The following is a 13,815-nucleotide window of genomic DNA, read 5'->3' as shown; positions in this document are numbered from 1 at the left end:
AAAAAAAAAAAAAAAAAAAAAAAAAAAAAAAGAAAGGCTGTTAAATAAAAACTTTTAAACCAACTTCCTAGGAAAGCTAATACAGAATAAGCTGGTATCAGAAAAAAAAAAAAGGACAAACAGTAGGGAAAAACAAGTATTGGGAACTGTTGGCTTTGGCCATTAAACTGCAGAAATGCRTATTTCAGTTACTTGCTCTGATACAACAGTTCACACCTGAACAGCCCCTAAAACGCATTTCTGTTTCCACAGACAAACAAACCAAGTAAAATGATTCAAGTAGAAACCCAGGTGCTCCAAAGAACACCAAGAACCAGATAACACCTGGCAGAACAATAACCAGCAGGGGGAATTCTCCTGTAGCAGGGAAGATCAGAAACAAGGTGGCACACAGGAAACAGCGCTGCATGTCGGGCATCTCACTGTCAGATCACAAACACACTCCATGTTTGTGCTTTCCCTACCCCCTCCAGCATCACCAAACCACTCTCTCCTGGAACAGCTTCCAAAGGAATTCTTTGAATAGAAACAGATACAAGCAAGAGGACTAAAAATAGATGAGCAAGAGCAGAGATATTCTCACACTTGCGGAAACACATTCAACTGCATCAAAAAAAGGACACCTATTTAATTCACACTAGAACTGACAGTGCAGGACAAAGTAGAAAGTGTCACCACAGAAAAGTTATGGAGGGCAGGATTAATTCAGGCTTATGCCACTCATCATATCACATTACAACATTCAGAACAAAAAGCAATGGTGAAATTACAAGCCATGAGTGATGTGAAAGGAAATAGACTCTGCAATCAGTACGGCTGAATCTATAAAATGTGATAGCAGATTTTTGATTTTAACTTCAGTTTTGGTAGTAACACCAAAGAGCTCAGTATCATTCCTGCAACTGTACAGAGCCCTATTTTTGAACTAAAGAGGACACCAAGGGAAGACCACCAGCACTAACCACTCTTCGTGGTATGTTCTTATATTCAGAGGACAAAAAAAAAAMCCCAGGAGTTTCACTGAATAAAACTCTTTTAAATAAAGCAAAATATTCCAGAACATCTTTCTACATTTTTCCCCCAGATCACAACATTTCTGTAGATTTATCTTGGGAAGGAGGAGTATCCACTAAAATAAAAACATCATCCTTTTTTTTTTTTTAGCAGTGGCATACATAACTCTGAATATAAAGGTCCAGAAGAAAGAAAAGAAAGAATAGTTTCTAATAATACTTCTAATGCAGTATTTTTTACAATCACTGTACTACCAGCCATTCAGTTCAGTTCAGCTTTCAAAGTAAAACACTGTGAGAAGTGAATTAAATCCTTTTACAAACTTATTGTCATGTGCTCAGAGACAAGAAACAACTGAAACCGCACCAAGAATGGCAAGCCATCAAAGACAACTTCCATTTCTCTGCCACCTCTGGACTGCTCCTTCTACAGTCACAGCCATTGTTACCATTTTGTCTAGCTTTAAACAAGCAGGTTTGACAAGTTTCCTCTAACATTACTYCTCATGTTAACTTGCTCCAGTCACAAAACCTGGTTTTACCTCAAGCTTTCCCCACTTGATTTTCAGCATTACTTTCCTCACAATCAGAGGAAACTTCGTGTCATGTGCAAATTCACTTATTCTGTCATTCTAGAATTTATGTGAAGGTCAGATTTATCTCATCAGCACTAAAAATTATACCAACTGTCAAAAGAGATAAAGGATTAACTATCTCTACAAAGTTAAACTTAAAACATGCTAGAAAGGAGCAGGCAAATAAACAGCCCTCTACACAGAGTTCAAGTCTAATGGCAGGAATACAATTATCCAGGCTGTTCTGACCCTTAAAGTTAAATCAAAATGAAATTAATCTCTCATTACTTAGTTTCTTAAACTTTCTAAAGAAGATAGCAAAGAGACAAGGAGCTCACATAAAGCAACAAATTGCCCAAAATTTTACTGCATTTAATTTATTATTTCTTTTCCCTCTTACATAAATGGGGTGGAGAACCACTGCATGCTTTTTCTAAGACCCACAATCACCATTCCAGCCCTGTCTGCACTTTTTTCTGCAGATATGGACAGACTTAAATGTTTTTTGYGTTTCCAGCCTCCAGTAGGAGACTGTCACTCTTCTCTACCACTTCTTTTGCAAGCCAAACTAGCTCACAACAAAATTCACAAAAGGACAAAAGTAAGATTTTCTTTTTGGAACAAGTATATAAAGCTTTTCTTCAAAACTTCTTTTCTATTGTAGGCCATTAAGAAATTCCTTTTCACATTAATGTATTCCCTTATCAAGCTAACATTCCCTTTTAATACATTATACCCTGAGGTAGTTGAGTACAGCATTGTAATCAACCACAGCCCCTAAATCCACTCAGGTATGGCAGGTGCACGTACTGTTTACTAAAAATGCCCAAGTAGAGAATCTGTTTTCTAAAACATTCCAAGAAGATAGTAGTCACGTGTCCGTTTTACGAYTGAAAGCATGAAGCACCAAGCCCTTTCCTGCAAGATGAAGTTACCCACTTTTGAAATAAAACAGCTTTGTCCTCTATACATCTTAACTCCTGAAACACCTTATTCACACTAAATGTACACTTCAGCCTCAGTACACACATGAATTCTGAGACTGCACCTGTTATATATATTTTGCTAACTACAATATTCAACTCTAGCAACAGCATTAAAATATTACAGTTACCAGCTACAGAGAGCATACTGCACCTATAAAAGCTTCACCAAACAAATGGTTTGACAACTACAATCTTGAAAACCATTTCAGCAGAAGATGTAAACACCAGTTTTCTCCAAGCTAACCAGAAAGCTGTATGTACACAGAAATCAAGCAAAGCATGAACAAGGAAAAACAAAATATYGCAAGTTCTAAAAACTGCATTACAAACTTAAGTAACAGCTTTTTAAACACAGTAATAATTCTCAATCATTTACAGAGCATTGCTTTAAAATTCAAGCACAGCAGGGGGGCTGTTAAGCACACTTGCTGAAAAAGCCAAGATGACACTGAAAATAAATTCAAAAACCAATGGTAGGCAAGTTTAAAATGCAGAGCAGTATGATGCCTTAAATGTGTTCTCAATTTAACATAGGACTGTTTTTCAAGTTCAATGAGAACACTGTCCAAAACATGGCTTTTTGAAAACTAGTAAGAATCTGATTCACTAGAATAAAGTAAAAATAAAAATTTAAAAGGAAGAATGCAACATACTTCTGATCAGAGGAAAAACTACAAGACACATCATTCACCCAAAGTTGCAAACAGCAGAAAGTAAAGGCTAAAAAGCTGCTCATTGTCTCAYCTTCAGAACACTGAAACTTGCTGTTCTGCAGGGGTTTAGGGTGTTTTTTTTTAAAGAATACAAGCCTTATCTAAGTCGGTACTGTCCTTTTGGTTCCCCCAGTTTTTGAAGTCTAATATTAGAAAAACTGTACTTACTGACCCTGTTGCTATGCTCTAAAATTCTAACCAAAAAGGCGTTTGCATGACCTTAGTTTTGATATTCAAAAGAACACTATCAGGAAGCTAGTTTTTGAGATTTGTTGGATGATACTGTGAACTCACAACTACATCACAGGAACTTCTTTGCAGGATCAAATGMAAGGGCCTGATAGAACAGGATAAAACAACTCTCCATAAACTGCATTTAAACATTGCTGAGTACATATACAACTGATGAGAACAGCAACTTTAAGGAGTAGGATTTTTACTTCCACTTATTCATGAAAGTCCATTTGATGAGTTGCAAATGCATCCAAGAAAAACATTTTGTGCTCTTTTTAGATTTTCTTTTGCTAGAGAAAGAAGAAAGGGGGAAAAAAGCATGTTTAAATGAATTCATGCCAGAGACRCAACTTCCCTTAAAACCATTCTAAACTCTCTAATGTTGTATACAKAACGAATAAACCCCAGAAAATTCCTAGAACATGCAGCACAAAAGGGTAAGGCCTTCCATATCTGAGATTATGTTAGACTTTAATGTATATTCTAAGACACAAGCACATTTGAGAATCAAAACCTTTGTTTGACTGATTTATCAATTCCTACCAAATTCAAATGAGGAATCAAACAGAGTCCAAGGAATGTAATGACATTAAGTAAGAATAAAAACTAGGATGAAACTTTGTGAATAAAAAATAAAAGTCATTCTTACAAACTAATGTAGATACACTAAAGGCTGCAATTTCACTTCAGAGGCAACTAAAATTAACTAAATGTTTATCTGGAACTCATTTGCCAGTAAACATTTTACCATGACTGAAATGCAAGTTGTTGAACAGTCAGAAGTATACTGATGTCAAACTAAAATTGTCACACTACAAACAAGTATTTCTTTAGCTGAACTCTTCTACAGCTTTAGTGACTTATCCAATTGTTGTAAAAGACATGGAAGTGTAAGTTCCAGAAACATATGACAATGTTTTGGTGAACCTTAAGACACTTGKAGCCGTGATGTTTTGAATTTGATACAACTGGAAAACATCCCCATCATCTCCATCAAGATGAGCTTTTGGGGAGCCTTTTTCTTTTAAACTCATCTGAAGCTAACTAGAGAATTTTTTTTTTTTTGAAAGCTGAATTGAGGGCATACTTCCATTTTTTTTCTTTTTATTAGTAATTTGGGTCATTTCAAATATATATATATATAAAACCTAGGAAAAAGTGAGATGAGGAATACATACTGTAGGTCAGYATTTCAACAAGCTTTGATCCCTGAAGTCTAATGCTTGGGAGATGAATGCATACCAAGTCCTGGAAGAGCAAACATACCTTTTCCTCCAAGTTGATCTTTAAGATTTAAAGAAAGCAGAGTCCCACACTTCTCTAGACATAAATACTGTAACAGTATAAAATGGATTAGCTATAACACCCAAACCTGAAGCTCTATTTTCAGGCTTTGCCACGCTTTTAGAATAATGCTTTTAGGTTTTAACTGTAACAAAATCAATAAAGGTCATCCATACATTTTACCAAAGTTTAGTACAGTGTTTATRCTTACATGAGGTCACTTCACCAGGTAGAGAACTTGAGAAGCCTGAAGTTGAGATTGTTCAGGAAATATAAGAGGTGATAATGTTCTTATTTTATTCAACAGAACGACCAAGTGAATCTACCAAGAGAACTAACTTGCCTCAAAATTACTGAGTGCCAGAAGACATAGATGGCTTGTTTTAAAAAAGAAAAAAAAAAAAAACTTTCACAGACTTTCCAGTATATCTATTCATACATAAACTTCTGGCAATAGGGCAAGTTGTCAGTGCTGCACTACACATGGCCATAAAAGCAGAACAAAAACACATTGGTAGGAATACCAAAAGTAAGATGCAAAACAATCTCACAGCTTCGCAGTTGGCATTACCAGAGATTCAGCCACTATATTCTAACAGAGCAACACCATTTCAAAGGACTGAAACACACTCTCAGTGTCAAATAATTCACCAGGTAGATTTACCAGCCAAAASGGATGCTGAGAATACTTCCCCAAGTATTCCACCACGGCTCATCATTCCCAGCATTATTTCATTACTCACCTTCAGCACAGTTCATCAAAGCAAGAGTTTTGTTTGTTTGTTAAGACACACCTAAGGTTCCCCAGCATTCCTGATTCTGCTTATATGAACCAGACTCCAAATAATTTGAACAAACAAATCAAAGTAGCAACCCACGATACCAAGATCATCAAACCTTTTCCCTTTTTTCCCCATCCCAAACCTATCTTGTAACTACCCCCAAGCCACATCCTCCTCCTGTTCCTCCACAAGCAATTCACTCTGTCCCTCTGCCCCTACACACAGTATTAGAACCTGTCTGTTGAGTCAAGGAAAGCATCATCAAAAGTCCATGTTAACAACCARCCCTAACTTTTCTCCAATATTGTAGAGCAACTAGAAAAGGAAGAAAAGTTGTATGTCAGCTTTTCAATCAGGGTCCGTCAATAAAAAGGACCTACAACCATAAAACCAGTTTCTGGGTTCACATTACTCCTAAACAAAGAGTTTCCGGGAAGGAAAACAATGCTGACTCCAGTTGCTCAACTTTTTCATTTGTTTTCCCCTACATTCAGTTCCAGTCCCAAACAGCTACTAGTTTTTTGCTGGGTGGGAAGGCCTTTAGTTACCACAGTCTGACTCAAATGTTCAAAATCTGCTTGTTTTTGCCTGAAAGGCAAGATGCCTCACTCAGTATGTTTGTATAAAATTAAATGAAAAGRGATGGTTCTGCAGTTTCTTGCACTATGTTTTATCATATTTTATAATGGGTGAGGAATTTAATAACTAATGAAACAGTGAACATCTTCTCTTGATCAGTCATTTTAATGGATTTGTTTATTGAGAACAAATATAGAAGTTATGCATCCTTGCTTTACTCTCACATATGRCCAAAATTCTCAAAAGCACTCCCCAGCAGCCCACAGAATCAGCAAGGGAACGAAGTCATCCAAATATTTGAGGTMGGTTTCCTAGCAGAAACTACACCTCTGTGATGTTTCATTTTTGACGACTGTTCTACAAGAGTCATTCCAGCACTTCCCAGATTCAGTAACTGTAACTATTAAAGTCATTTTAACCTCTTAACTTTATTTCAACCTTTCTCTACAGTTGTGAGGGTCTTGGGGGTTTGGGGGAAGATGTATAGACTTGCAAGAGTACAAAAACTAGGCTGGTCTAGTTTCCTTCTAATTTACCAGGACTCACGTAAGTCTGCAAAGCTTGGGCTTTAATCTCATTAAAAAGTACTTTTAAAAATAATTTTGATGCACACAGCTTCATAAAATGGACTGTTCAATATGCAGAAGGTACAGTAAGAACTCAGTCTAACTTCTTCTAAATGTTGTGTTGTACATTAAGCCATCACTTACTATCCACACAATTCCTAGACAGAACATAAAAATACTCGCCAATTTTATCACTATCAGACAATCAAGGGCTCAACCGGTTTCTTCCCTCACAGATTGCTGAGAATGATTGTATTCAATTCAGCTAGAACCAGGACAGTCAATTATTCCTCATTTGGAAGCACAGAAGCTATTCAGATTTGAAATATGCATCTTGCTGCATTTTCACAGTACCTGCTCTAAACCCACCTATGTCCACCAATCAAGAAACATGAATTACTGTGAATACTACACCACCCATACTAAATTCAATGCTAATCCACCTCTTTCTCAAAGCCAATTGGACAAATGGGTTGAGTTTGCCTGAAAGACYACAGATTTGTCTATGCCAAGTAGCTGAACCTAGAAAAAAACAAAAGCTTGAGGGGGATGTGGTGACTCACCAATAYGTGCAAATACCTGAAGGAAAGATGCATAGACAGAGCCAGGCTGTTTTCAGCAATGCCCAATAACAGGACCAGAGAAAATGGACTGAAACACAGGAGGCTCTGTGTGCACATCACGGAATGCTTTYGTACTCTGAGAGCAACCAAGGACTGGCACAGCACAGATCGTCCCATCAAGTTGTGGAGTCTCCACTGGACATATTCAAAACACAGCCAGATACAGTCCTGGGCAACTTGCTGTAGCTGGCACTGCTTGAGCAAGRGGAGACTAGAACACCTCCAGGAGACCCTGCCAACATCAGCCAGCCCATGATTAAGTGAAGTAAAAAGGGAAAAAAGTCCTGTAACAAAAAAGCTGTTATCAAAAATRCCCCACAAGCTTCATTAGAGACAACTCTTAAGCTCTAGCACTTCTGCTCCAATAATAATATAGAGAAAATCAAGGGAATCTTCAATTAAACCAGATAGGGTAAAAGTCATTGGAACAAAATCCAGAAACATACAATAGTACATCAACTGATAAAATGAAAACCAACAAAAACTGGAGTACAGGTATGAAGCTAAAACAATTTTTATACGTGCAGTCATAACAGAGAACTATTCAAAAAAGATAATAAGCGTCTTTTCCTAACATGCGAAGAAGAGTTCCTGGGAATTGTTGCTAATATGGACATCAAGAAACAGCAAGGAAACCCAACAGGTTGAAGTCACGTATCAGAAAGTGTTTTCTCAAACACCAAACACTTTTACATACTCATTAACTTACCTTTACCAACATCCTAAGTCTATTCCCATCTTTCTCTAAAACTAATTTCAGACAGCCACCCCTTGGCACTTACCCCATGTTCAAAATATCCAGAAATTCAYTCAGTGGCTAATAAAAGAAAGTGAAGCACAAGACCAGGAAGTGCAGTACTGTTCCCCCTCATCACACTTAGTCACCCAAAGTTAACATCAGTAACTTAGGTCTCTCTTATGTCAGTCTCAAAAATGGATCACAAGTCAGTGATCTCAAGAATGTGTGACTGGAAGCTGAAATAAAAGCACAGCAGACATCCATCCTGTGGGGCACAATCCATCAAATGCATGGACCAGAGTTTCTTGAATACAATATACTATGTACAGCCCAACAGCAGAGCAAGATTTGGCACCGGAGTCCTTTCAGATTCCTGCTGCTGAAACTGTGTGTAAAACAACATGGAATTTTGAAAACCACAGAAAGGAAGAGCAGAAAGGAAAACATAAATCAGCAATAGCTTTCAAATACAGAAAAACATGGATAATGTGACAATATGAAGTCAAGTGCTAAGGACAAAATAGCCACAATTCAGTTACCATTGAGAAACAAGCTAGAAGAGGAAGCMAAAAAATTTCTGAAGCCTTAAACTTCATTCTGCATGACTATACCTCCAGCATCCACAAAATGCTAAACAAAACAAATGGAGTAGAAACAAATACTGTGTTTTCCTTGCTGAAAAGCAGTATCAATATGGTCTCTAAAGTATCGTCCTACTTCCAGAAATACTCTTTAGTCRTAAAAAATACAAATAAAATGTTCTAGATTAAACCAATGCCAAATGCAATAAACCTGCACAAAGACTTCCTCTCTCTACAGCTAACCATTCAGAATATTTAGAAACATGTTCATAACTAGTGAATTCAAATCCTACACCTTCAACCACAATGCTACCTAATAGACTGAGACAAGCATTTTCTCCCCATTAAAATAGGCTTTAAAAAGTGCAACCTGATGATTCCAATCTAGAGGTTAACACAGTATTTGTGTTTTCTTCATTTAACTTTAGATTCACATAGAGAATGATTCCGCAACGCTAATTCCATTGAACCTCCATCTTCTACAGTAATAAACTATATTTCCTGTATGATATAGCCGAAAAACAAATCCAAAAAGTTCACCATAGGAGTATTACTTCAGGCARACCTTCAATCTCAAAAAAGATCAAAGCTTTCTCAACATGGGAAACATTTCACTATTTTTAATGCAAAATGCTACACTCAACCAGGTTAAGAACTCCTCCAAGCTCATCTCTTGGAAGACTGATTTAAGAAGCCTGGAGAGAAAGAGGAAAAAAAGCTTGGCCATTTTACCTTCAAAAGAAGCCACAATATCATGCAGGTTTCACAAGATGAGCTGGACAAAAAGGAAGAGGATTTCAATAGAATTGAGAATAGAAACATCTCCATTCAAGGGAGCAGCACAAAGTTGTTCATGTAACCTATTTTACAGGTTCTACAATCTAAAGAGAACATAAGAAAACAATATGCTCAGCAAAATATTTATGATGTAGTAAAAGCAGGCTGAGCAAGCCAGGAGATCTTAGGCATCAGACTGCACCAACTCTAAAGTGCCTGTCTTTAGTCCCTGTTTACTCCTTCAGGCATTAAGAAGTAATGGGGAGAGAAGAGCTGAGGSTACCACACCTGTGAAAGGAACAGCCTTGCAGGAGCCCCAGGCAGATGGGGAGTTCCAACAGGCTCCCAGCACAGATGGCCAAAATCAAAGCATGTGGACTTTCATGTTATAGCAAAACAGACAAACAGTTTGTATGGTTTTTGTAAAATATGAACCTCAAGTAATTGCAAAGGAGGTATTTCACCTTTTATCCCAGCTCTCACCTTAATGAATGTAACCTGTTTAGGGAAGTTATATGAAAAACAGTGCAAGTCTAAACTAGGTCTTCTCTGAAAAGTACAGAAGACCCARTGGGCTATAAGTAAACAGATTGTATCAAAAATAAACCTAAAATTCACCAAAAGCTCTAGCACAATAACAACACTGCAGTGGATATCACTTGTATTTCCTCTAGTACCTTTCATTCAATAATTCTGAAGTCTACAAATGTAACACAGAGCTTCTCTAATCTGTCATTTTATAAAGGGTCAAGTCACTTGGCTTCTCTTTTAGTCAGGTCATGCGATGATGTTGCAAAGCCAGTGAACATGGGTCATCAGAGTCCTGCTTGTGTGCTTCAACCAAATAAGAAGCAAAGAATAATAAAAAGATTCTTAAAAGATCCAAAGTTTTACTCCCAGTCTTTCATGAACTAGCCGTTCTAACTACTGGTACTAATTGTGACTGAAACTGCAAGYAAACATTACTACTAACAGTAAAACTATCAATGTTGCTTATTAATAGAGCATTAACAGTATACGACATATACACCTTTCAAGCACTGTTCATCAGCTTATTACTCTTCTATKACCAGCAACACAACAAACATAAAACATACCAAAAAAAAGGCATTATATGAGGAAATCACCTAAAAGRAAAGTTCATAGAAGAAATATAGAGCATCAACAATCTACTTCTAGGTTCTAGAACCACAGCTTWAAAAAAATGGAAAAGCCAAAGAAAAAAAAACCTTTGAAAACAGCAGCTTCTGGTACACAAGACTATTTTGTTTCACCCTATCTTCTCTACATTTTAGTGGTAAGTATGTAGCATCCAAGTCCCCTCAAATGATCAAACCGTTTTGTGACTCATGCGACCAGAAGCTTCATGGAGTACTGGCCATTAAAAATAAAGTGTAAATTTCAGAAATGTCATGCTTTTTTTACTATAGATTTTTTTCCAAATCAACATACTGTTAAAACTGCAACTAGAACAAAGTAGTAAAGAGTTTCCCATATTCCCACTCCTCCCTACCTCCAAAATTACCAAGATTATTATGGTTATAAACACAGAAGCCAGCTCATTTTCAGGAGTCACAAAACATCATTAATCTTGCAAAGTGATTTAGCGTTTCTTGCTTTCAAGTTACCTAGTGTAAAGTTAAAAATAAATTCTTTAAATAAGTTAGGTCAAACCACTGCAAAGAGATTGGGCCCAGGTATAAATACTGAGTCAGCCAGGTAGGAATCCAAACCCAGATTCCATTAGAGAATGTGATACAACCAAGGGAATTGCTAAAAGGCCCTGGTAAATATTAAAGGAGCAAAAGCCAAGAGGCTGAGTTTTACCGTGAAGGGCTCCATTTCAATGGCAAGCACTGCTCCCCCTCCCTTCGCTTCCCTCACATCCAGCTCCAATTTCTCTACTTGGAAAAAAACAGCTGCTCTTAGGCCCAGACAGCCCCTCCATTCCCTTTCCACAGTTTCCCCTCACACAGCTCCATGGCAAACTAGCAAACCTCGAGTTTCTGCTCCACAAGACATCCTTTGCCTCTGAACACAACTAAGAGGGTTCTGCACATCCATGCTCCTRGTGCTAACACACCTACAAGAGAGAAGCTTCAAACCAGTCCACCCTGCTCCCAGGTGGCAACCAACAGCACTGCAGACATTCCAGCACAACATTTTAAACCTTTTCTACATCACAGACGCACATCAGACCCTTACCATGAGACTCAAACATGCACCAGATCCTTTCTACATCCAGCTTCTAGCACAGGAATGCCTACCAGTTCACTTTCCTGCTGCAATTTTCTTCAGCAACAGAAGAAAACRCAGAAGACCTTTTTTGTTGTTTTTAAAGGCAACACAAATCGCGAAGCCCTGTCATGACACCCAATTCCAAGCAACCAGGCACAACCGATGGCATGAAAAGACTAAGGTGAAGAAAGTTAACAGAGGGAATGGTTCATTCACTGTCATGTCCTCAAGTAACCCACTGTAGCTGCTGAGATGTCACTGTCTATAGCTGTGATACCCCACCACCAGCGAAGGGAYACCCGGGAACGAGATGAGCAACAACATGAAAGTAAAGCCCTGCATAAGTCAGAGATCGATACTTCATCATGCACTTGTTCACTTCCCGAGCTAACACCCCCCCTCTGGCCTGACTCCTGCAGCTAGCCCCACTACATCTCTGCGGGGTCTGGCTGCTCCCACTTCCTTCACAGCGCCCCGAGCCCGCCAGAGGAAAACCCTCGGTGCAGGAGATAAATATCTCCAAGATTAGATGAGAACCCCTCCTCCAAGGCGGATGGGGTGCAAAACCCCCTCCTGTGGCTGTCAGGAGGTGCAGAGAGAACCCACCTCTCCCGGGGGCAAGCGGGCTTCCCTTCCCCAGCCAGGTGGGCGCTGCCCCCGCACCCGCGGCCCTGCTCTGAGCGGGAGAGGAGGGGGGCGGAGGGGGGGGGGGGGGGGGCGGCGATCTAGGCCAGGGCGAAGCTTCCCCGGGGCGGCCGCCACGAAAAGTAGGGCAAAGCCGCGTCCCCCCGCAACCCGTCGGCGGGCGGGCCGGGGTTGGGCGGCCCGGGCGGATAGCGACCGACCCGCGGACCGAGGGACCGCCGGCCGGACAAAGCGGGGCCGGGCCCGCGGGGCCTTCGGGGCGGCTGAGGGGGGGGAGTGGCCGCGCGCGGGGGCCGTTGGTCAGGGACGGGGGCGGGTGAGGGGGGCCCCGCGCGCCCCCCGCGCGCGCGGTACCTGCCCAGTGCGCTCACAAAGCGGCGGCGGCGGCGCCCGCGACCGTCACGTGACCTCCCCCTTCCTCCTCCTCCTCCTCCTCCTCCTCCTCCACGCGCGCGCGGGGTCGTCTTCCCCCCCACGTGACGTGACGCGGCGCGGCGCGCTGGCACGCAGCCCCTCCCCGCGCCGCGCGACCCTCACGCACCGCCAGCGCGCGCCCATCCACCGGCGCCTTCTTCCGCCTCTGCTCCCTCCCGGTGACCACGTGAGCAGAGCGCGCGGGGAGGGAAGCCCGCCCCTTCCTTTCCCCGTCACGTGACCGGGGCTCCGCCCCTCCTCGGCTGGCGCGGGCCGGGGTGGGAAGGGGCGGTGGGGGCGGGGCCGCGCCTGCGGGCGTGTGAGGGACTCCCTGAGGGACCGCCTGAGGGGCCCTGCCCACCCGGGGGCCGTGCGAGGGATTCCCTGAGGGACCCGGTGAAGGACACCCAGAGGTCTCTGGGAGGGAGCCTGTGAGGGGCCGTAGGAGTTACCCCACGAGCCACCTCCTGAGGAACCCCCGAGAGACCCCATGAGAGACCATGCTGGGGTTCCTCTGAGGAACACCCTCAGAGACCGCGTGAGGGACATTGTGAGGAGCCCCTGGGAGAGACTCCGTATGCGGGACCCCCTGAGAAACCCCCTGAAGGACCCCATGGCGGGGCCCCCTGAGGATTCCCCGAGGGTTAGGAACAGGGCATTTTGGAACCAATTCTTGAGTTAATACAAACGTCTCATTTTCTTGTGAGAGCTGGACACTGGAAAGCACCCGATTGACATGCAGAAACGCAGGACAAAGGATGGCTGCACTACAAGAGTAGAAAGTCAAGGAGAACATGGTGGGGACTAATGGAGAACAGGGAGGGGGTGGCACAGCAGAAGGTGTCAGARAACTAAGTGCAGCTTCTGCCAGCCTGAACTAAACGATGACAGGGCAGATGGCAAGAAAGCATAGTCAATAAAACTTGACGTCCTGAGATTAGGAGTTTTGGGTTGTGTGAGGAAAAAAAAGAAAACAACACATTTTTTTCCCTTTAGGCTTTTTCCTGTTATGCATTTTTTCCACTATGTACAGTACCTCTGGTTGTCCAAAATGCAGTCATCCTTA

The 13,815-nt window shown here is 41.3% G+C and overlaps 1 protein-coding gene across 12 annotated transcripts in view; it reads right to left on the bottom strand.

Annotated features, from left to right (window-relative positions):
- The window catches only part of UBAP2 (ubiquitin associated protein 2), a 70,132-nt gene extending 57,174 nt beyond the window's left edge, over nucleotides 1–12,958 (bottom strand). For 9 of the 12 annotated variants that reach the window (XM_057369651.1, XM_057369653.1, XM_057369654.1 and 6 more), the window contains exon 1: nucleotides 12,877–12,958. The gene's annotated coding sequence lies outside the window, so the exon portion shown is untranslated. Of the gene's footprint in view, nucleotides 1–12,296; nucleotides 12,359–12,689; nucleotides 12,750–12,876 lie in introns of those variants that run through there. The other 3 variants (XM_057369652.1, XM_057369662.1, XM_057369663.1) reach the window with 3 other exon arrangements.
- Between the last annotated feature and the right edge of the window lie 857 nt (nucleotides 12,959–13,815).

This window comes from Malurus melanocephalus, unplaced genomic scaffold (genome assembly GCF_030028575.1).
Source record: "Malurus melanocephalus ecotype Western Australia unplaced genomic scaffold, MMel_1.1 scaffold_113, whole genome shotgun sequence".
NCBI lineage: Eukaryota > Metazoa > Chordata > Aves > Passeriformes > Maluridae > Malurus > Malurus melanocephalus.
This window is presented reverse-complemented; position numbering and strand designations above follow the sequence as displayed.